This window comes from Protopterus annectens, chromosome 3.part0 (genome assembly GCF_019279795.1).
Source record: "Protopterus annectens isolate FY-2018-M chromosome 3.part0, PAN1.0, whole genome shotgun sequence".
Classification (NCBI taxonomy): Eukaryota; Metazoa; Chordata; order Ceratodontiformes; family Protopteridae; genus Protopterus; species Protopterus annectens.
This window is the reverse complement of record NC_056731.1, coordinates 448846962-448868356: the sequence shown is the minus strand read 5'-3', so window position 1 is coordinate 448868356 and position 21395 is coordinate 448846962. Positions and strand designations below refer to the sequence as shown.

Genomic DNA, 21395 nt, shown 5'->3' with positions numbered 1-21395 from the left:
CCTTTGCGAGGTTTAGGTAGGCTGTGTGTACCACCTTTCCCTCGTCCATAGCCTTGGTAACTGTCTCAAAGAAGTCCACCAGGTTTAGGAGGCATGATCTTCCCTTAAAGCCGAACTAGGTAGGGTCCAGTGTTTGGAGGTTCCCAATATCTCTGTTAATGAGTTCCATGATGATGCACTCCATAGTCTTGCAGACCAAGCTAGTCAAGCTTATAGGGCGATAGTTCCCGGGGTCTGTTGTGGCTCCACCTTTGTGGAGCGGAATAACTGTTGCTGTGCGCCACTCTATGGGTACGTAGCCTGTGGAGAGGCTGAGTTTGAACAGTGTGTTTAGGTGAGGGGTTAGTTCATCTTTGAGCTCATGTAGGACACAGCCTGGGACACCGTCCGGTCCCATTGATGCTGTGTTTTTGGCTTTGGAGAGGGCTTTAACCTGAGTGTCTGTGATTTCAGGGGCTCTACATTCTTCTGGCATGGTTATGGGCCCTTTTGGGGGGTGGGGGTGTGTGAAGTTTGCACTGAACCTGTCTGCCAGGATGTTGGCGATATCGGTCGGTTCAGTGTATTTTGTGCCATTCTGCACTAACTCTGAGCAGATCTGAACATTGCCACTTAGATTCTTGACATAGCTAAAGAATGCCTTGTGGTTATCTTTGGAGTCCTTAGCAATTTTTCTTTCGAAGCTTGCCTTGGACGACTTTATGAGGGATTGTAGTTTCTTGCTGATATTGATCAGAGATGTCTTCCCTTCTTGGGACTTTACTCTTTTCTGTACTAGTTTCCTCCTTCTGTTGTATAGTTTTGTTTATGGCAGGGGTCCACCAGACTGGTTTCCTTTTCTTGGAGGAGTGAGTCTTGGTTTTGCTTGGGATAGCACGATCCATGCATTCTTGTAGTTGCCCGCAGAATGCACTAGTAAAGGATTTTGCAGCTTGGACAGAATTATCCTTTAGCATGGGGGCTTTGAAACTTTCCACCTGGGTCTTAAGTAACGTGAAGTTTCTTTTGAAAAGTTTTTCCGGTAGTTTCCTTATCCGGGGTTGGGGGCGGAATGTGGATATCCAAAGTGATTTGTTTATGGTCAGATCTAACCAGCGAGGGGTTGACCTCCGGTGTGGAACACCGGTCGTCCATATTGGTGATTACCAGGTCCAATATGTTACCTCTGGTGGGAGTGTTGACCAGTTGATCTAGGGCACTTGAGTTTATAAATTCTAGGAAATGTTGGGCAAGGAAGTTATTACTTGAGTAGTTCTCCCAGTTAATGTTTGGGTAATTGAAATCACCCAATATTAGGGTGTTTGGTAGGACCTTTATGTTTCCCAGTGTTTCCAGAAAGGCAGAATGGGGGTCCTGGGACATGGTGGGTGATCTGTAGCAAGCTATAATTTGAATTGCAGTTTTGCCCGTTGTTAGTTGCATGTGGATGATCTCTTAAGCATCGTGCTGTGCCACTAACCTGGAGGTGTGAGTATCCTTGATGAATATGGATATGCCCCCGCCTTTTGTATTTCGATCCAGGTTCTGTGGCCGAAATGTATGGTATGAGTTGTAGCTTGGTAGTGCTGGGGTACTCTCTGGAGCCTTAAACCTCAACTTATATGAAATTATTGATCTGGATGAAATATTTATATAGCTACCCACTTCAAAAGTCTTGTTAATATTTGTGCTGTGTTTCCATATGAACTCGTTTCCCGAGAAGTGTGACAGTTATGCCTCCATAAAAATCTGGTTGTGATAATACATAAGTACCCTAAAAACTTAAGACCAATAACTTGCCTTCTGACAACATATAAACTATACACTGGAATTGATACTGGCAGTGTTTATAGTCATTTAGATGAAAACGCAATTATGGCAATAGAACAAAGGAGTAACGAAAGTCAAACGGAACAAAGGATCATTTGCTGTTAAAGTCATAATGGAGAACTGTAAAAAAGGGAAGACTCTAAGTATGGCATAGACAGACTACAAAATAAAGCATCTGACAGTATCTCATATTCACAGATAAAGAGTGCTTAAAAATTATAAGATATACCCTCCAGTGACAGATTACATTACAGCAACCATGAAACAGTGGCAAGCCACTATGCAGTTAAGCCATGATAAAAGACATATTATTCCAGGGATAAAAATTCAAAGGAGGATATTTCAGGATGACTCTGTCACAGCTGCTCCTTTGTCTTGCACTGAAGCCATTAAGCTGTCTACTTGCAGATTAGGTCACGGCTACAATTTTGCTCCCAGAAAACAACAAAGTGTAAAGACTTCTTTTCTTTTTCTGGATGATTTAAAACTGTACAGTTCTAAGATGAGGAACTGAAAGCACAACTGCAAGTGGTCAAAACTTTTTCAGATGATATAAGAATGTCATTTGTACTTGATATATGTGCAAAAGGAACCTTTAAAGCTGCAGCATCAAGAAAACATCAGCCTGGGACAAGAATGTGTTACAAAAGAACTTGAGCAAGATGGAGTGTATAAATATTTAGGAACTGATGAAGGATCAACAATAACACATGAAGAAATGTGAATAAAATTTAGGAATATTTTAGAAGATTAAAATTAATACTGAAAGCAGTGCTACCATCTAAGAACAAAGTCCAAGCTATAAACCAATTTGCTCTTCCTGTCCTAACTTACAGTTTTGGAGTGAATGACTGGCCCCAAAAGATGTTGGACTGGTTGGACAGGAAAACAAGGACGCTTCATGCTTATTAAATGATTTATAAAAATCAGTGTGTACACCAAGGCTATATATTCCACGTGCTCAAGCAAGTATGGGTCTCCTTGAAATTGATTACATATATAGATATGCAATCGTAGGACTGCATACAAATCTGATGACCTCACAAGACCCAAACTTAGTGAAAGTTTTAGAACATGAAGAGAATAAGTCTAAGATGACCTCCCTGCTTAGTTTAGCCAAAGCATATCAATATCAAGAGGGAATGGAAATCAAACTAAAATCAGAAGTAAATAAAAATCAGGCAGCTACTGAATGTGCAAAAAACAAACAAAAGAATATAAGGTGAAGGATCAAATGAGAAGGCAAGAAATGTTGAAAATGCTTAAATATAGCTGAAGTATAGAAAACTCTTGGAACAACTTCATGGTGATCAGGATCAAACACAGGAATGGTTAAGGAGAGGTGGATTTTTAAACCAAAAGACAATGTTTAAAGTCTAATGAACATTTGGGAGAAACAGACAAATTTAAGTTTTGTAAAACAGAACTGGAAAGAGTTGCACATCTTGTTGCTAGTTGTGATAAACTAATGGCAGGAAGACTGTATACTGAAAGGCATAATAATGTGGCAAGCCTGTTGCATTGGGGATTGTACAAATATTATAATACTGAAACAGCTGAAAACATTTGAAACATGAAACCACAAAGTATTATAGAAAATGAAGAAGTTTATATTTTATGGGATCACCCATTACCAACTGTTCAAAAACAGATATCCATGAAAAGACGACAAAAGTAGTACTGATCATTGAAATTGCTACACCCAGTGACTACAGTGTTATGTACAGAGAGGAGCAAAGTCATAGATTTTCAGGCAGAAACAAGGGCAATGTGGAAGAAGAATGCCCAAACAGTTCCCAATAGTAGTAGGAGCAATGGGTCTTATCAAAAAGTGTATAATCATACTTCACTTCAGAAACACAGGTTCTTTAAACCCTGCTGATGTCCATAAAGATTAAGGCACATTTAAAATATCCCAGCTAACATCCAAACCAAAGGGTAAAAAGGACATGAAGACAAACCATTCAGTAAAAACTGCAAGAAAAAACAAGCCAAGCTTGAGTTTTCACTGTGTGATACCTTAAACCTCCTGTAAAAGAGGCCCATGGGACATATGCAAAAGACTTCTTAAGGACATCAAGTGTTTCAGCTACATGGCTTCTGAATACCCACGACTTTTTACTTTTTCAAGTCTTTATGGATACATTCAGGCCAATAAAGCCAAACCCTACTAGCTGTGCACATACATGTTTCCGCCTTTTTTTTTTACTTTGCCAGCACAGCATAAGTGGACTGTTTGGCTATACTTTAGAAATACAGTCTTTAAACCCAGCTGATATCCATAACAATTAAGGTGTTTGCAAAATATCCCATCCAACAATCAAAACCAGAGAGTAAAAATGTCACGCACACAAACCAGTTAGTAAAAACTACAAGAAAAACCTATAGAGTTTTCACTATGGGATACTTTAAATCTCCTGTAATAGTGGTCCATAGGATATACGCAAATGACCCCTTAAGGACATCAAGTGTTGCAGCTATATGGCTTCTGAATGTCCATGACTTTTTACTTTTTCTTTTCATGTCTTTATGCATACATTCGGGTCAATAAAGTCAAACCCCACTAGCTGTGGACATGCAGGTTTCAAACATTTTATTGACCTCAACAGCACAGCATAAGTGGATAGTTTGGCTATACTTCAGAAACACAGGATGTCTTTACATTCACTGCTGCAGTATTCAAAACATATGGGTTCCCCTGCCGCGGAAGCCTGACGTGTGGCTAGTCTACTAAAGTCTCCTGTTATTTTAAGGTTACTACGAACGTCACCAAACGCTCCCTGCTTAACCGTAGGGCATAAAGGTGACAATCAGGCCTACCAAAAACAGAACTTTTTGCAGCCAGTCTGAATGCATCTTTTACACTGCCTGCCTACCTGCATCTGTTTTCTGCCAGTTGAATGCATTTTCGTTCTCCAGTGACTAACTATGCCTGTTTACTATACTTCCCGTGTGCCAGATTCCAGTCCTCCGGTGTGGAAGGTGGATGTCATTTCATTCTCTTGGAAGGGGATGTTTCTTTATGCATTCTCTTCCCTTCCTCTCATTCCAAAGCTCCTAATCACAATTCAACAGGATGCTCCCAAAATCTTGTTGGTGACTCCCTTTTGGCCGCAACAGCACTGGCTCCCTCTTCTTCTGCATCTAGCAAGGGGCAATCATCACAAGTTACCTCACAGGGTGGATCTACTCACAAGACCAGGGATCTCTTATCCATCCCCACCTGTCTACACTTCAACTGACACTGTGGGTGATAGGATTTTGATTCTCCATAGACACCTTTTTTCTGAGGACTTGCTGCAAGTCCTGAAGGAGGCCAGGGAACCTACAACTACGAAATCCTACATGTCCAAATGAAAGAGGTTTTCTTTGTGGTGTCTCTCTCGTAACTTGGACTCACTCACTGGGAATACTCCTTTGGTGCTCTCTTATTTGTGTGAGTCCTTGCTGGTTTGGCCTATTCTTCTGTTAAGGCCCACCTATCAGCTATCTCTGCTTGTTCTCCCTTTTTCTTTTCCTTTAGCTGCTAGATTTGAGATGAAACAGTTTCTTAAAGGTGTCCTTAATATTAGACCTCCCAGGAATCCTGTTCCTCCTCCCAGAGTTCTTAATTTTCTTTTGGAAAAGTTGATTCAGGCTCCTTTTCAGCCTGCTGCTTCTGCTTCCTTGTGACATTGTTATTCCTGGAAGACTGTTCTTTTGTTAGCACTTACTTTTGCCAAACAGGTGTCCAAGATGCAGGCGATTATGGCTTGTCCTCCTTTTTTGGTCTTTCATGAGGACAGGGTGTTCTTGTGCACTAACCCTTCTTTTATGCCAAAGGTGGTTAATGAGCTATCACTGAATCAGTCTATTAATTTGCCTACCTTTTTCCCCTCTCTGCAAACGGACAGTATGAAGGTGCTGCATACTTTTGACATGCATAGGCAACTTAGGGTTGATTTGGATATGACTAAGGAAATCTGATCCTTATTACTTACTTGTTTCCTTTCATCCTAGATCTTTGGGACTTTCTGTATCCAAGCAAACTATTTCTTCTTGGATTTCTAAGGCTATTTCTTTTCGTTACACATTGCATGGCAAGAGCCTTTCTTTTTTAATTAAGGCTCACTCTACTATTCTTGCAGCAGCTAACTGGACGTCTGTACATAACTTTACCAAGTACTACATGTTGGATGGTAGCTCTAGAGATAGGGCTGGTTTTGCTAGTTCAGTTCTTTATGGCTTTTTAGCGGACTTTTCTGTCCCTTCCTCCTCCCAAGTTTCCTCTTGAGCGTTGGCATTCTTCCATACGTTTTAAATATTGCAGCAGTGAATTTAAGGACACAGTACAATTGTGTAAAATGTTACCATAACGGTAGATGTCCTTAAATTCACTGCTGCAGTGTTTGCACCCTACATCTCCCTAGTGCTTTGCCTTCCTGGATGTACATGTTACCTCTTGGGTTCCTTGGACTGGTATTCCTTCAGGGGTAATCAGTTCTGTTTTTGGTAGGCCTGAATGTTACCTTTATGCCCTATGTTACACAGGCAGTATTTAGTGACATTTGGCGTACCTTTAAAATAACAGGAGTCTTTATTAGACTGGCCGGATGTTGGGCTTCTGCAGCAGGGGAACCCATATGTTTTGAATACTGCAGCAGTGAAGACAAGGACAACTACCATTATGGTAAGATTTTACACAACTGTATGTTCTTTAAACCCAGCTGATGCCCATAAAGGTTAAGGTGTCTTTAAAATATCCCATCATCCAAATTGAAAGGTAAAAAGTACACACAGACAAACCATTCAGTAAAAACTGCAAGAAAAAACAAGCCACATAATTTCAAGAGAAGTACTTAACTTTTTTTGCACTTAGTTATTTTGGTAATTTCAGTGCCTTTTCATTATTTTATCGAATTTTATAGCTATTTTTACAGCTTGTTTTTTTTTTTTTTTTTAAGTCACTGTCTGTGTCTTGGTCAAGTCCTCCGGCTGTTACAGTAACAGACTAAATTCCCTTCAACCGTTCAGATCAATGTGTTTTCCCTGTGATTTTACACGTTTGCCACATTTTTTTTTACATTAATTACATTTTCAGTTAAAATTGCTTATTATACTGTGTATATTTTAGTCTCATGGCTATTTGTGTATTCAACAGATTTTCCACTTTGTTACACTGAGTGGGGTCTCCTTTGTGAATTTCTTACAAAACATTTTAATGTTGGTAATTATAGCAATAACCCACGCCTGGGTGTGGGTAATGCTAAATTTACCCATGGTTGGCGTGGTTTGGTCCCGGGCAAGCCCGAGGACCAAACAAAGCCAACCGTGGGTAAATTTAGCATTACCCACACCCAGAAGTGGGTTATTGCTATTATACCATGACATTATTTAAGAAAAGAAACTGTTACTTTTCTTAAATAATGGCATAGTATAATGCCTGTTTACTGCCCTGCACAGTACATCAGAGCTGTGGGCAAAAGCAACGGAGAAAGCAATATCTCCGTTGCTTTTTTTTTAGTGTCTCGCTATGTTAAATGAGTTTAACATAGCGAGACAGTTTTAAAATAAGCAACGGACATCTCCGTTGCTTATTTTAAAACTGTCTCGCTATGTTAAACTCATTTAACATAGCGAGACACTAAAAAAAAGCAACGGAGATCTTGCTTTCTCCGTTGCTTTTTAACATTGCTCGCTATGTTAAATGGGTTTAACATGGCGAGACAGCTTTAAAATAAGCAACGGAGATCTCCGTTGTTTATTTTAAAGCTGTCTCGCTATGTTAAACCCATTTAACATAGCGAGACAGTGTTTAAAAAAACGAGTTATACTAATGGAAAAAAGTCCGGGCGACCGGACCTTTTTCCATTAGTATATCTCGATTTACAACGGGCACGCTGGCCAATCAGCGTGCACGTTTTGGGGGGATCATGGTATAATAAAAGTGTTTTCCCTGTGACATTCTACTCTTTTTTCCCAATTTTACAGCTTAAACTTGCAGTTTCAGTTGGTTTTCTAGTCAGGGTGTAAACTTGCTGAGCACAGCAGTGATTACTTGGTGGCAGGGAATCATTTCTTGCTGTTTTGGAATGGTGGACATTATTTGCTGGAGTTCTAACTGCTTTCTTATTGGTTCTTTCACTTTCCACCTCAGATTAACAGCGAGTAAAGATGAACAGAAAAAAAACCAACAAAACAAAAACAAAAAACAGTGGCTAAAGGTGCTCAGCACAGCACCACACAGCATTGCATATGAGAGAGGCAGGCACCTTCATTTACAAACTCTCTCTTAGGAACCTTGGTTAACTCCACTTCCCAGTTACAGCAGTATAAATCACAGGGTTAAGCAAGGGTACAGTGTTGCATGTCTAAAGCCGAATTCATAGCCAGTCTGGACCAAACTGCTTACTGCCTACTTCATTTTGGTGATTAAATCTTTTATTTATATCTACTTTTATTAGTTAACCTAATCAGCACTATAACCTGGAGCAGAAACACTATTATTTTCTTCTCCTTTGCCCATCAAACTAACCATATAGCTTGGACAGCCTAGAACACTGGGTGCATATGGTTAACTTAGTGTTCAAGACGTCCACTAAATATTAGTCTACTTTTTTTCCAAAACAAATACTTTAATCCAGAAACATCCCCTTATTCTTATTATTCTTCCCTGACACACCTAGCATCCTTGGTCAAAATGGAAGGTCATCAAACTAGTGTAGCCACTGTTGCCAGCTTCACAGCACTTTGCATACTGAGGCAATACAAGAAATGCCTGATGCTCAAAGAGTATGAGCATATACCCAAGTCTTCAATGTCTGCCTGTCTGTCAGAGATGCATGCACCTAGCCAAATTTGAAACCACACTCCCACAATCAAATTTATTCTGTGGGTATCACTTACCTACACCACAATGCACACATACTAAAATTACTAATGTTGAGGCAGTAAAAAAAATCCTAACCCAGGCCACAATGGACTAGTAGGTTCAGGTCCCAATGTAACTAAGTACTGCAACACCAATTAGAGACAGCACAGCTGTGAGTCACTATGAAACACCACACCCCAGATCAAAAACATCTAAATAAGCAATACTCAAAACACAGAAATATACTAGTGGCTGGTGACTCTATGGTTAGTAATATGGATTCTACACTCAAGAGGCTGGAGAGAAACAAGGCGACAGTGAGTCAGCTGTCAGGAGCTAAGACTGCAGACTTTAAGAGGGCCCTTAGGACCCTTAAAACAGACAAATATGACTACTGCATGGTGATGACTAATGTTGGGCCAAATGAAAAGGCATGCAAAGCTCTCCATGCACATCACAAATGCAAGAAAGATCCTATCACCCAGAGGAATCCTTCCATCACCAAAAAACGATGCTGAGGTATAAAGAAAAAAATGTCTTTAGTAATTGTACTTGGAGTCACTCTAGGGGGATTCAGTATGCGTCAGCAAAGGATGTGATGTTAGCCAACCGTCCAACCTTAAAAAGTCTTACGTGCAAAGCCATGAAAAGTATCATAACTGACAATCATGATAACAATCTTATCAGACTCAAACTCCTGCAGTTTGGTTTTGTGAAAGGCAAATCCTGTCTAATGCATCTTGCAAATTTCTTTGAGAGGGTTACTCAGAATGAACAGCATACCATGACAGTGTCAAGGCATTCAATACAATACCATAAAAAATATAATTAGTAACCTGAAGAAGCTATAAACTGACCTGTATGTGTTTAGGTGGACAAACTGGCTTAGAAACAGGACTCGTACAATAAGAGTGTTGGGGGGGTGCATCCTCTGAAACCATGAGGGTGTCCAGTGGAGATCCAAAGAGATCTGTGTTGTGAACTCTGCTGTTCATCATCTGCTTCTCAGATTTCCAGTTATCAAACATGGATCTTTGGTTAACAAAGGTCACAAATGACTGCAAGGTGGGAGGAGTTGTTAAGCCCCCCCTCTGACATACACCCAATAGCTGATGTACTAAAAACGGGCTCAAGCTCAATACCAAAAGGTAGCCCTGGGTAAGCACCCCTTAGCTCCTGCTTACAGTACAGACAACATGCCACTTCAAAATGAAAAGGTTAAGAGACATGGGCACATGGATGGACAGGCCCTTTACATTTGAGCATCACAGTGCAGCAGTCATTATTAAATTCTTTTACCTTGTACAGCTCATAGTAAAAGGTTTTTCATCCAGATCAAAAGTAATCCTCACCTCCTGATACTATTGCTTTGATTAGACCTGTCCTCACTTTGAGATTTATCTTACTAAGTGTATAAAGCAACTGGAAAGACACCAGAGGTTTGCAACTAAAAAAAAAAAAAAAAAAGATCAAGTAACTAAAAAATTTAAACTACACAATGAAAGGCTTTATCTTTACACTCAATTTCATACAGTCTCCCTGAGACGACCTGTATCATGCTTATAGGGCTATACAGAGATACAGTAGTTCAAGAACTCTTGTAATACCTCAGTAAATCATACAGTCCAGCTAATACTAGGGACAGAGATTTAAATCTACTCCACCATATAAATAAGACTAACAGGAGGAAAATTTTTCACACAGCACCTACTACTTCTCTGGAACAACCTCCCTTTCCAAGTTAAGCAGTGTGACACACTGCCTTTAAAAAGGAACTAGACAACTGGATGGGTGTTCATAACTTAACCCAAGGTATGACTGGCCTGGTCCTCCTTCAAAACAGATGCAAAGTTTACGGGTGGGTACTGGCAATGCGGAAACGGTGTCAAGGCTCTGCTGTTTTGCAACTTTTATGATAAAACAATGATTTAGCTTTTAAGTTAAATATGGGTCTCACAAATCTCCAGAAAAGCTACTTTTAACGGCTCTCCTTCACAATGTATTCTAAGGAAAAGAAAGTTAAACCACTGCTTCTAATCTAGTACATAAGACACATCAATGGTGGCAAAAACTGTTCCAACAACCTTTGTTACCAAAATTATTTTGCCTTCTGATCAGAAATATTTATTACAGTATTTACTGAATGAATATTAATAACAAAGGCGCTACACATTACTAGTGCCTATACTTAAAAAAAGGCATATGCTTTCATGATGGAAAGTCATTCCAGTGCCTGATTTTGACTTGCATTATTGTGCACATGGGTTAAATTTTAGACATTTATAGTGCAACATGCTAAGAAACAATGCTTTATATATTTTTTTCTTCATAATTTATTTCTGTTTTATTTCATAACTTTCTTTCAGGTAGTTATATTTGGTTTCTTTTTTTCTCCATTCCTCTTCCCTTTTCTCTGACATTTTTATATTTTGTTTGGTCTCAATAAATACAATATTGTAGCTTACTGAGATACAGGACTAACAGAAAAAGCATACCACTCAGCAGGGCAGCTTTTCTACACTTCATCACTCAAAAGAAAGAAAAGTTGTGTAAAAACTTATAACCATAAATGTCCTCTTTCATGTTGCAGTATTCAGCATATGGGTTTTATCCTTCTAGTCTCGCGTACATATGGCCAGTATCCAAAAGCTTTCAGTCCCTCCTAGGTGCGCGAGACAACAGCTCTAGGTGAGAGTATGTGGGCCATAAAGGTGACAATGGCAAGCACCAGCCCTCAGAACTGAAGGCCCCAGTCGGAGCTGATCCTAATAGGGCAATGCCAATTCATTGCCATCCACAGAGGGAAACATAACTGATAAGCGGGGAAGGAGGGAGGGTAGGAATACTGCAACATGGAAGAGAAGGACATCTATGGTTATGGTAAGTTTTTACACAACTTTTCTATGTCCTTCTATTCATATGTTACAGTATCCAGCATATGGGTGAGTGCAAAGCTCATTGAAAAGGGGTGGTTGGGTATGGAAGTAGATTCCAGGAACCCATGCAGGATAGCCCTAGCGAATCCTGCCCTGGACCTAGAGATGTGGTCTAGTTTGTAGTGTTTGGCGAAGGTGCAAAATGAAGACCAGGTGGCTGCCTCCAGGATAGACGTGGTGTCCAGGCCCTTGAAGAAAAGCTCTGAGGATGCCATGGCTCTAATGGAGTGGGCTTTTACTGTACCCTGAAGTGAGTTACCATGGTGGTGGTAACAGAAGGTAATGGCCTTGGAGATCCAGGTAGAAATAGTCTGTTTGGACACAGCCTTCCCTAAAGCCCTAGGGTGGAAGGATATGAAAAGCTGGTCAAGTCGTTCTGACAGACTTAGTGCTGTGGAGGTAGAATCTAATTTGTCTGTGAACATCCATGGAATGAAGTATTCTTTCACTTCTTCCTTGTGGGTTTGGTTAAAAAAACAGGTAAGTGGATGGCCTAACGGAGAGACAGGTCAGTGACTACCTTTGGCATGAAGGATGGATTTGTCCTGAGAGTAACCCTGTTTTTATGAAAGACAAGAAAAGGACGGGTAGCCATTAGTGCCTGGAGCTCCAATACCCTCCTGACAGAAGTGATAGCCACTAGGACTGTCTTCCAGGTGCAGAGCTTTAGAGAAGCCTGATCAGCAGGCTCAAAGGGTGGCAATGTAAGCTTCTCCAGCACATACTTGAGATACCAAGGAGGAGGTGTAGGTTTCCAAAGGGGGGGGGGGTCTGAGATGTGGGACCCTTTGAGGAAGAGTTTCGAAGGGTGCCTGGATGCCAAGGGGGATCCAAGGGTAGGCATGCAGAAAAAAGCAAACAAGTGTGCCTTAATAGATGAGTAGGCCAGGTCGGTCTGAAGTAACTCACACAAACAAGACAGCACTAGGGGAATGTCGCTGGTAAGCAGATCCAGCTCCTTATTTTGACACCAAGAAATGAACCTTTTCCATTTAGACAGGTATGATTTTCTAGTGTTAGGTTTCCTGGCCTCCTGCAGGACATTGAGCACATCCTCATTGTAAAGGTGTCTGTATGGGATCAGAAGCCTATCTGCCACAGGGTCATGTGTAGCAGCTGCCACTGTGGGTGGATTAAAGATCCCTTGTGCCGTGTGAGAAGGTCCACTCTGTGGTTAACTTGTGGTGATTGCCCTTGGACAATTGGAGAAGTAAGGGGAATCAATGCTGTTGGGGCCAGTAGGGAGTCACCAGCAAGATTTTTGGATTGTCCTGCTGAATCCGTAGCAGGACCCTCTGAATGAGGGGGAAGGGGGGATGCATAAAGGTATTTCCCCTTCTATGAAATAGTGAAGACATCTGTTGCCAGTGCCTGTGGGTCTGGTGTCCTGGTACAGTATCCAGGAAGTTGCCTGATGTTGGCGGAAGCAAACAGGTCTATTTGTGGTGCACCCCATCTGTTGACCATGTCCAGGAAGATGTCCCTGTGGAGCATACATTTGTGATTGTTTGTGCTGGTTCTGCTCAAGAAATCTGCTTGGGAGTTGTGGAGAGAGGTAATGTATGCTGCTTTCAGGGTAATTCCCTGGGAAGTGGCTACTTCACACACTAGTGTAGCAAGTCTGCAGAGTAGGTAAGACTTGGTCCCCCATGTTTGTTGATATACCACAGGACTGTGGTGCTGTCTATACCAGGAGGGATCCCTTCTGGAGGAAAGGAGTAAATGTCTGAAGAGCTAGGAGGATCGCCCTCATTTCTCTGGCATTGATGTGTTCTGCTTTCTGCCTGCATGTCCACAGGCCTTGAACTTTTCGATGGCTGAGTGTGGCCCCCCACCCCAGGTCTGTGGTGTCCGTATGCATGACCTGAGAAGGTTGAAGTAGATGGAGGGGAAGTCCTGGGTTGAGCTTCACCTGGGCGAGCCACCATAAGATCTCTTGCTTTAAGCATCGAAGCAAAGGCACAATGTATTCCAGTGGGTGGTTGTGCTGTTTCCAGAAAGAGCGTAGGTACCACTGTAGTTTTCCCTTGTGTAATCGAGCTAGGGGTAGCATGGGGATGGTAGCTGCCATGTAACCCAGCAGCCTGTGATAGTGCCTTGCAGTCACATTAGGGGAGAGTAGAATCCCTTGCAGGTGCTCTGTAAGAGAGCTCACCTTTGCTGGGGGGCAGGTATGCCTCCATCAAGTCTGTGCAGATTCTGCACCCTAAGAACACGTCTTGAGTCGGTGTGAGGTTGGACTTTGGGAAGTTTATTTGGAACCCAAGAGCCTGTAGGAGAGACATTATGAACTGGATATGGGTTAAGAGTGTTTTTTGGCTGGCAGCCTGTAAAAGCATGTCATCCAGGTATGGGAATATTTGTATCCCTTTTGTCCTTACTGGAGCCAAGCATTTGGTGAAGACTCTGGGTGCGGTTGAAAGTCCAAAAAGCAAGGCAGAGAACTGCAAATGTGAGGCGTCCACTAAGAATCTTAAGTATTTTCTGTGTGGGGGGTCTTATAGTAATGTGCAAGTAGACATTCTTGATGTCTAGTGTAGCTAGGAAGCCTTTGCCCATAATAAGAGGAAATAGAGTTGGAGGGTCAGCATTTTGAAAGTTGGCACCTTTAAGAAAGGATTAAGCCTTGAAATGTCTAAGATGGGTCTCCATAGCTCTTTCTTTTCTGGGAAATAAGAAAATCCTTGAGTAGAACCCTTTTCCGAATTGGGAGGGAGGGATTCTTTTTATAGTGCCCTGGTTTAAAAGGGACTGTAGTAGAGGCAGCAGGAGGGGCAGTTGGTGAGCAGGAGGTTGTGGCTTGCCTAGACTTATTGGGGAGGTTATCCAAGACAGGAAGTAACCTTCTTAGAGGATGGAAAGGACCCACTTGTCTGAATGATCCGATTCTAAAGAGGGCAGCAGTGGGAAAGACGAGCAGAAAGTGGGATGGAGGCAGCTGACGGGGGAGGCAGGAGTGGCAGGTAGTCAGACGCTACCTGCCCTATCCTGAAAGGGCGTCCTTTGGCTAGAGGAGGAAGGTGCTGTAGCTGAAGGATTTTTCTTTGTTGCTTGCCTATGTCTAGACTGAGGAGCAAGATTGGAGTGTTTCCTGATGAACTTTGTTTTCGCAGGATAGTTCCTGTAGAATTTAGGTACAGGAGAAACTAGTAGGTGTTTAAGATCTTGCATCTCTTTTCCCTTTTGCTGCAGGGATCTGAAAAGATCTTCTACTTTAGAGCCAAATAAGGCAGCATTATCAACTGGTGCATCACTGAGCTTAGCCCTAAAGTCATCTGGCAGAGATTGCAAGCACAGCCAGGAGTATCTGCGAAGTTCAGAAGCTGAAGCTGCTGACCTTGCTGAGGATTCTGCAGCAGCGTAGCTACATTTAATAGAATACCTGGTGACTTGGGACGTAAGGCCAGTAGAGAAGACCTAGCTGATTTGGTTGAGGAGCCTGGAAAGTCTACCAACAGTTTGGTGGCAGAGTCTAGTAGAGACAGGGCGTACTTTGCCATACGAGTCTGGTAATTAGTAGCTCTAAATGCCAAATTGGAAGAGGTGCAAATCATTTGCCTATCCTTTCCATAGTTTTGCTGTCTTTGTCAGCAGGAAGGATGGTCGCAGTAGGCAAGAGTTTGGAAGCTTTGTCTATGGAGACAGAGATGGCATCTAGATCTGCTGGAGGGCACTTAATCAAATGCTTAGCTGAGTCTGGGACTTGGAACAATCTGTCTGCTCTACGAAGAGCAGGAGATTCCAGAGAGTCCGGACTAAGAGATGCAGTGGAAAGAGCATCTAAGAAGGTAGGCAATATAGGAGGAATGGCTGAAGGATTTGGTGTTTCCATCTGAATGAGGTCATAGTACCTCTTTTGTATTTCAGACATGTCTGTGGATTCCCATCTGAAGTGTTCCTTCATTTTAGAAATAAGTTTCAGAGAAGGTCTTCAACAGGGGAATCTGGGACGATAGATTCTTCTCCTGAACACGCTAGTTCCCCTCTGACGTCCAAAATGGTTGCTGGAATAGTCTCTGCGGACATGCTCTTGCTCACTGGTAGTACGGCTTCCTCAGAGGTACCCACGACATCCGATGCGGCGGATCCAGGTCAAGGATCCTAAGGCCAGGCCGATGCCGGCCACGGGCTTTGGATCAGCTGGAAGAGGATCAGCAATTGTTACAGGCCGTAAAGATTTGGCCTTCTTTTTTGGCGGTTTAGAGGTGACATCCGATGAGCCCTCCATACGCAAAGCAAGTTGTTTCAGACATTGGTTCTCTAAGTGCAAATTGAGCGCATGCAGATGACTGTGCAACATTTTTGGAACGAACGCCTGGCAAATAGGGCAGGCCTTACAATCGTGCGGCCGTCCGAAACAGAATAAAGACTTATTGTGGGTGTCTTTATGAGGGATCTGACAGCCGCACTGACATTTTTGGATGACATGAAAAGGCAGCAATACAAAAGGAAGAAAGTACAGTTGTGTACCTACTATAAATGTAGATGTTCGCGTGTATTCACTGTTGCAGTCATTACACTTGGGTTATGCTGCTGGCAGGCTACCCGCAGTCGGCCAGAATTCCAAAGTCTAGGTCCGGCGTCGGTTGCTGTCGCCTCTTCCCTGACGTCAGTGCGCCAGGGGTATAAAAGATGCAGCCGACACCATTTTCTTCAGTTTTTCTTGCCCCAGATGTCAGGTGCCCCCAAATAGGAAGGCAGAAAAAATTATGTCAAAAGCATGCATGTACTAAAAGAAGCGTTTCCTTTATCTACAAGCAAACACACCACATAGGTTGTATAGCATTAAGAAGTACAGAAAAGTCCCAGCAAAGAAAAGGGGGATGGTGGGTGGGTAACCTGGACTGCAACAGTGAATACACTCGAACATCTACATTTATGGTAGGCACACAACTGTACTACGTTCATCGTGTTTCACTGTTGCAGTCATTACACTTGGGTTGAATCCCAAAGCTGAGGTTGGGTGGCTGGGCCTAAATAGGATTAGGAGAGGCTACCAGGCCCTGCAGAACTGCAGTGGCAAAGCCTGCTCTGGATTTAGAGTAGGGAGGTAAGTGGTAGTGCTTGGTGAAAATGTGCACTGAACTCCAGGTTGCAGATTCTAAAATGTCTTTTGGTTGGTACTCCTCTGAGGAAGGCTGCTGAAGTGGCTGCTGCTCTGGTAGAATGTAGCCTAATGCCCTTAGGCACTGATTTGCCATGTTGTGAATAGTAGAAGCGAATGCAGTGTCCTATCCATTTTGAAATAGTCTGCTTTGAGATAGGCTTTCCTTGTGATCCTGCAGCATAAGCTACACACAGTTGCTCAGTTTTTCTGAAAGCTTTTGTTTTGTCCTAGTAGAATCGTAGCTATCTGTGTATGTCCAAAGCGTGCAAAAGTCTCTCCCCTTTGTTCTGGGGATTTGGATACAATGTTGGCAGATGAATGGTTTGGTTAAGAGCCACACTGGATACCACCTTTGGCATAAATGTTGGGTTTGTCCTTAGAGAGACCCTGTCCTGATGAAAAATTATGAAAGGTTCCACTGCCATTAATGCCTGTAACTCTGAGACTCTTCTTGCTGAAGTTATTGCTAGGAGCAGAGCAGTTTTCCATGATAAGAATTTTATATCAGCTGTATTGGCTGGCTCAAAAGGAGGTAGTGTGAGCTTTTCTAAAACAAAATTGAGGTCCCACGTAGGTATTGGTGCTCTCCTTGGGGGTCTTATGTTTTTTGCCCCTCTGAGGTACTGTCATAGTAGTGGATGAGAGAAAATAGGAGGTTCCGTATTGTAATGAGCTGAAATGGCCGAGGCATGGATCTTAACTGATGAGAAGGATAGGCCTTTGTCCAGCATCTCAGTTAGGTATTGTAAAATCTGAGGTATATTTGGAACAAGTGGTTCGAGTCCTTGTGCCTGGTTCCAAGCACAGAATCTCTTCCATTTTTCTGCATAAGATTTCCTAGTGCTGGGCCTCCTGGCTTCTAAAATGACATCCATAACAGCTTTAGAGAGAGATGTGGTCTGAGTGGCTATATTATCTGCCATGCAGCCAGATTTAAGGTTCCGAGTTGACTGTGCAGAATCTGATTGTTTTGTTGAGTCAGAAGATGAGGAATTTGAGGTAAAGGCCAGGCTGGGCCTTGAGACAAGCTCCTTAGGATTGGGTACCAGTGCTGGCGTGGCCAGTCTGGGGCAATCAGGATCATTTTTGGCTTCTCTTGTCTGACTTTTAGGAGCACCTTGGGAAGCAGAGGCAGTGGAGGAAAGACATAAACTGTCAGGGTTTCCCAGCTGAATGATAGAGCATCCACTTTCCATGCTTGCGCAGAATCTCTGTAGTTGGCAGTTGTGAGGGGAGGCAAAAAGATCTATGTCTGGGCATCCCCATTTCCTTGTTATCATGCTGAAGACCTGTGGATTTAGTTTCCATTCGTGAGGATCCATGAGGTTTCTGCTTAGTTTGTCTGCCAGTGTATTTTTCGTTCCTGGTAGGAATTGTGCCTGCAGATGTACTTGATAGGTCAGTGCTGTGTTCCACAAAGTCATGGCTTGCCTGTAGAGGGGGTAGGAATGTGTGCCCCCTTGCTTCTTTATGTACCACATAACTGTGGTATTGTCCATCTTTAGTAATAGTTGTCCTGGATGTAGTAGATCCTTGAAGGCTGTCAGGGCATTCTGTACAGCTAGCATTTCTTTTTGATTGATGTGAAGATGCATTTGTTCCTTGGGCCATGTGCCCTGAATACATTTTCCTGCCATGTGTGCCCCCCAGGCATATTCCGATGCATCTGTTGTTATTGTCTGCCTGGCTGTGGGTAAGGTGAAAGGCTGTCCCTTGTTGTGGTGACAGGCCAGTGACCACCATCAAAACTCCTGTTGCAGGCAGGGAATTAGAGTTATTGTTTCCAGGCTGTGGCAATGTTGAGTCCAAACACTTTTTAGATACCATTGTAGTTTCCTCATATGCAGCCTTGCATATGGAATTAGTAGAATGCAGGATGCCATGAAGCCCAGGGCCTGCAGAATTTTTCTTGCAGGGAGCTGGGTCTTTGTTGCCATCATTTGAAAGTAATGAGTCAATTGCCTTTGTCTGGCGTGAGATAAGCCATCTGGGCAGTTGTATTTAAGCTTGCACCCAGGAATATTATCTCTTGAGAGGGCACTCGTTTTGATTTCTTTTCGTGTACTGTGTACCCAAGGCAAATTAATAATCTTTTTACAAACGCCAGATGCTTTAGAAGAATGTCCTTGCTCTCTGCTTGAATAAGGCAGTCGTCCAAGTAGGGATATATTTGAATTCCTTTTTGTCTGCAATATGCAATTACTGGTGCCAGGCATTTTGTGAAGACCCTGGGCGCAGTAGATAAGCCAAAGGGCAGTGCAGAGAATTGGTAATGCATTGAGCCAGCTATGAATCTGAGGTATCTCCTGCAAGATTGTCTGAACATGCAGGTATGCCTCCTTGAGGTCCAAAGTAACCAGCCAAGCCTTCTTGCCCAGCATGGGTAGTAGCTGCTGCAGTGTTAACATTTTGAATTTTGGAACATCCAGGAAAGTATTTAGGATTGACAGGTCCAGTATTGGTCTCCAGGCTTTGTCCTTTCTGGGTTCCAGGAAAAGTCTTGAGTAAAATCCTTGTCCCTGTTCTTGCTGTGGTACTCTTTGAATAGCTCTCATGTCCAGGAGAGCAGAAATTTGTTTTTGTGCCTGTGCCCACTGGTTTTGTGGCAGGTCCGGCATACCTTTTGATTTTGGAAGGGTGTGAAAGTGGAACCTGTAATCCTGAGAAACAATATTTAGTACCCATTTGTCCTGGGTGATTATGTGCCAATTTTGTGAGAAAAGTGCTAGCTTTCCCCCTAAGGGTGCTGCCAAAAGGTAAGTGCCTGGCATTTGTAGAGGGAAGTCATTGGGACTGTTTCCTATAAGGTTGTGATTTGTCTTCTCCTCCTTTGGGAGCTGAAGCACCCCATTGTTTAGGTCTGTAGGAGCCTTGGGGCTGAGATCTGCCTCTTGGGCGTCTGTATCTGCCTCTTTGTGGCCTGTCTGACACCGGAAAGGACCAATTTTTTGAAGGCCAGTTTCTGCTATACCTAGGTGGTTGAACCTGTAAGAAATCCTTTACTGTCTGCATTGATTTTGCTTTATCCTACATTTTCTTTAACACCTCTTTTGCCTTAACACCAAACAAAGTATCATGCTGTAGTGGAGCATCCAATAATCTTACTTTAACATGTTCAGGTAAACTTTGTTCTTTCAACCAAGCATGCCTTTGAACGACAGAGCCTGTAACTGTGGCTCTACAAAAAGCCTCTAATGAATCAAAACCACATTGCAGAGTATGCTTTCCCACTTGTTCAGCTGCATGCAATAAATCCTGCATTTCCTTATTGTCAGGACTTTCTGAGTTTGTAAGCATTTCCTGTTTTAACAAAGACATGCGGTACTGTTGATATTTAAGCATGTGAAGCTGGCAGTTTAAACCCCTTACAGCTAAAGTAGCAGAAGTGTAAACTTTTTTCCCCCATCTATCCAGAGCTCTAGAATCCCTATCAGAGGGGACAGGGTTTTTTGCAGTGGAAGCCTTAACCCCTTTGGGACCCTGCAAAATTGTTTCTGGGTCAGCAGCAGAGTTTTTATAAAGAAATTTATGAGAGTCTGCGACCCTGTAGTACCTTGTCTGGCTTCACTGGTGCAGGGGGTAAAGAATCAGGAGACAGACTGGATTCAGAGAAAACATCATCAATAATATCAAGCACAGGGGGGATAGCCAGGGGCCTGTGCTGAGGCAATAAAAGAAAGTCCCTGAGCCTTTTCCTGGATTCTGAATAATCCTGGCTCTCCCAATGGAAATGATCCCTCATGGTGTGCAAGGTTTCCCCAAAAGAATAATCCTCAGGCGGAGAGGCTGGAAGTATAGATTCTTCTGCATCTGAGTCCTCATAGGGAGGATGAGAATATCCCTGATCTGAAGAGGAATCAGAGGAAAGAGAAACCTGGTCAGAGGAGTCATAGTCAGTGTCTTGCCTAGGACTTTTATCAGGAGGGGGATGGGAACCCCTGATCAAAGTAATTAGGTCCTCGGCCATTTTAAGCATCTGTTTCTTTGGCATGGATGACTGTCCAGGAGAATGCTGTACTTGTTTCCTTGTCTTTAATGGTGTTTTTGACTTTGCCTTGGCTGCTGTAGTGGACTTAATAGTAAGCTGTGAAGGTCTGAAAACACCCTTAGAAGCCGATGCCTGCTCAGCGGCTCCGGACCCATCTGAGGGAATAGTTTCCGCAGGCCCAATACCTTGAGTTCCAGAGGCCTAGGTGTCTCCACGTGGGAGTCGGATACGGCCTGTGGCTCTGAGGTAGCGGGTGTCAGGGGCTGCAAAAGCACCTCACTGAGAACTGGCGACTGGCCTAGAAGAGGCTTCGTCGTCAGTTTTGGACCTCGGATGCCTGTCCTTTTCCTTGTCTTTGCATTTTTTTATGAATTCCGGTCATCGGTTGTTCCGACGGTATTATGTAGTTAAACCTTCGGCCAAAGTAATGTAAAGCAAAATCAAACAGACGCTTAATAGTGCGTTTGTTGAATCTAGCACAAAACCGACAACTAGTAACGTTGTGATCAGGGCCTAGGCAAGGAATACAGTAAGAGTGAAAGTCCTTATGAGGTATTTGCTTCCCACAAGAAATACAATTGTTAACTTTTACTGACATCGGTCTGGAGCTGTTAGTAAATTAAGAGCATGCATGCCTCTTTGCAGCAAGATGTCAAAAGAAAATGAAATGAAAATACGGTAGAAGGCAACATGCCTAATTTCTGC

General features: G+C 42.8%; 1 protein-coding gene across 2 annotated transcripts in view; it reads right to left on the bottom strand.

Moving 5' to 3' along the window:
- The window catches only part of CUL1 (cullin 1), a 3347782-nt gene that overhangs the window by 644301 nt on the left and 2682086 nt on the right, over positions 1-21395 (bottom strand). The gene's annotated exons all lie outside the window — the stretch shown is intronic.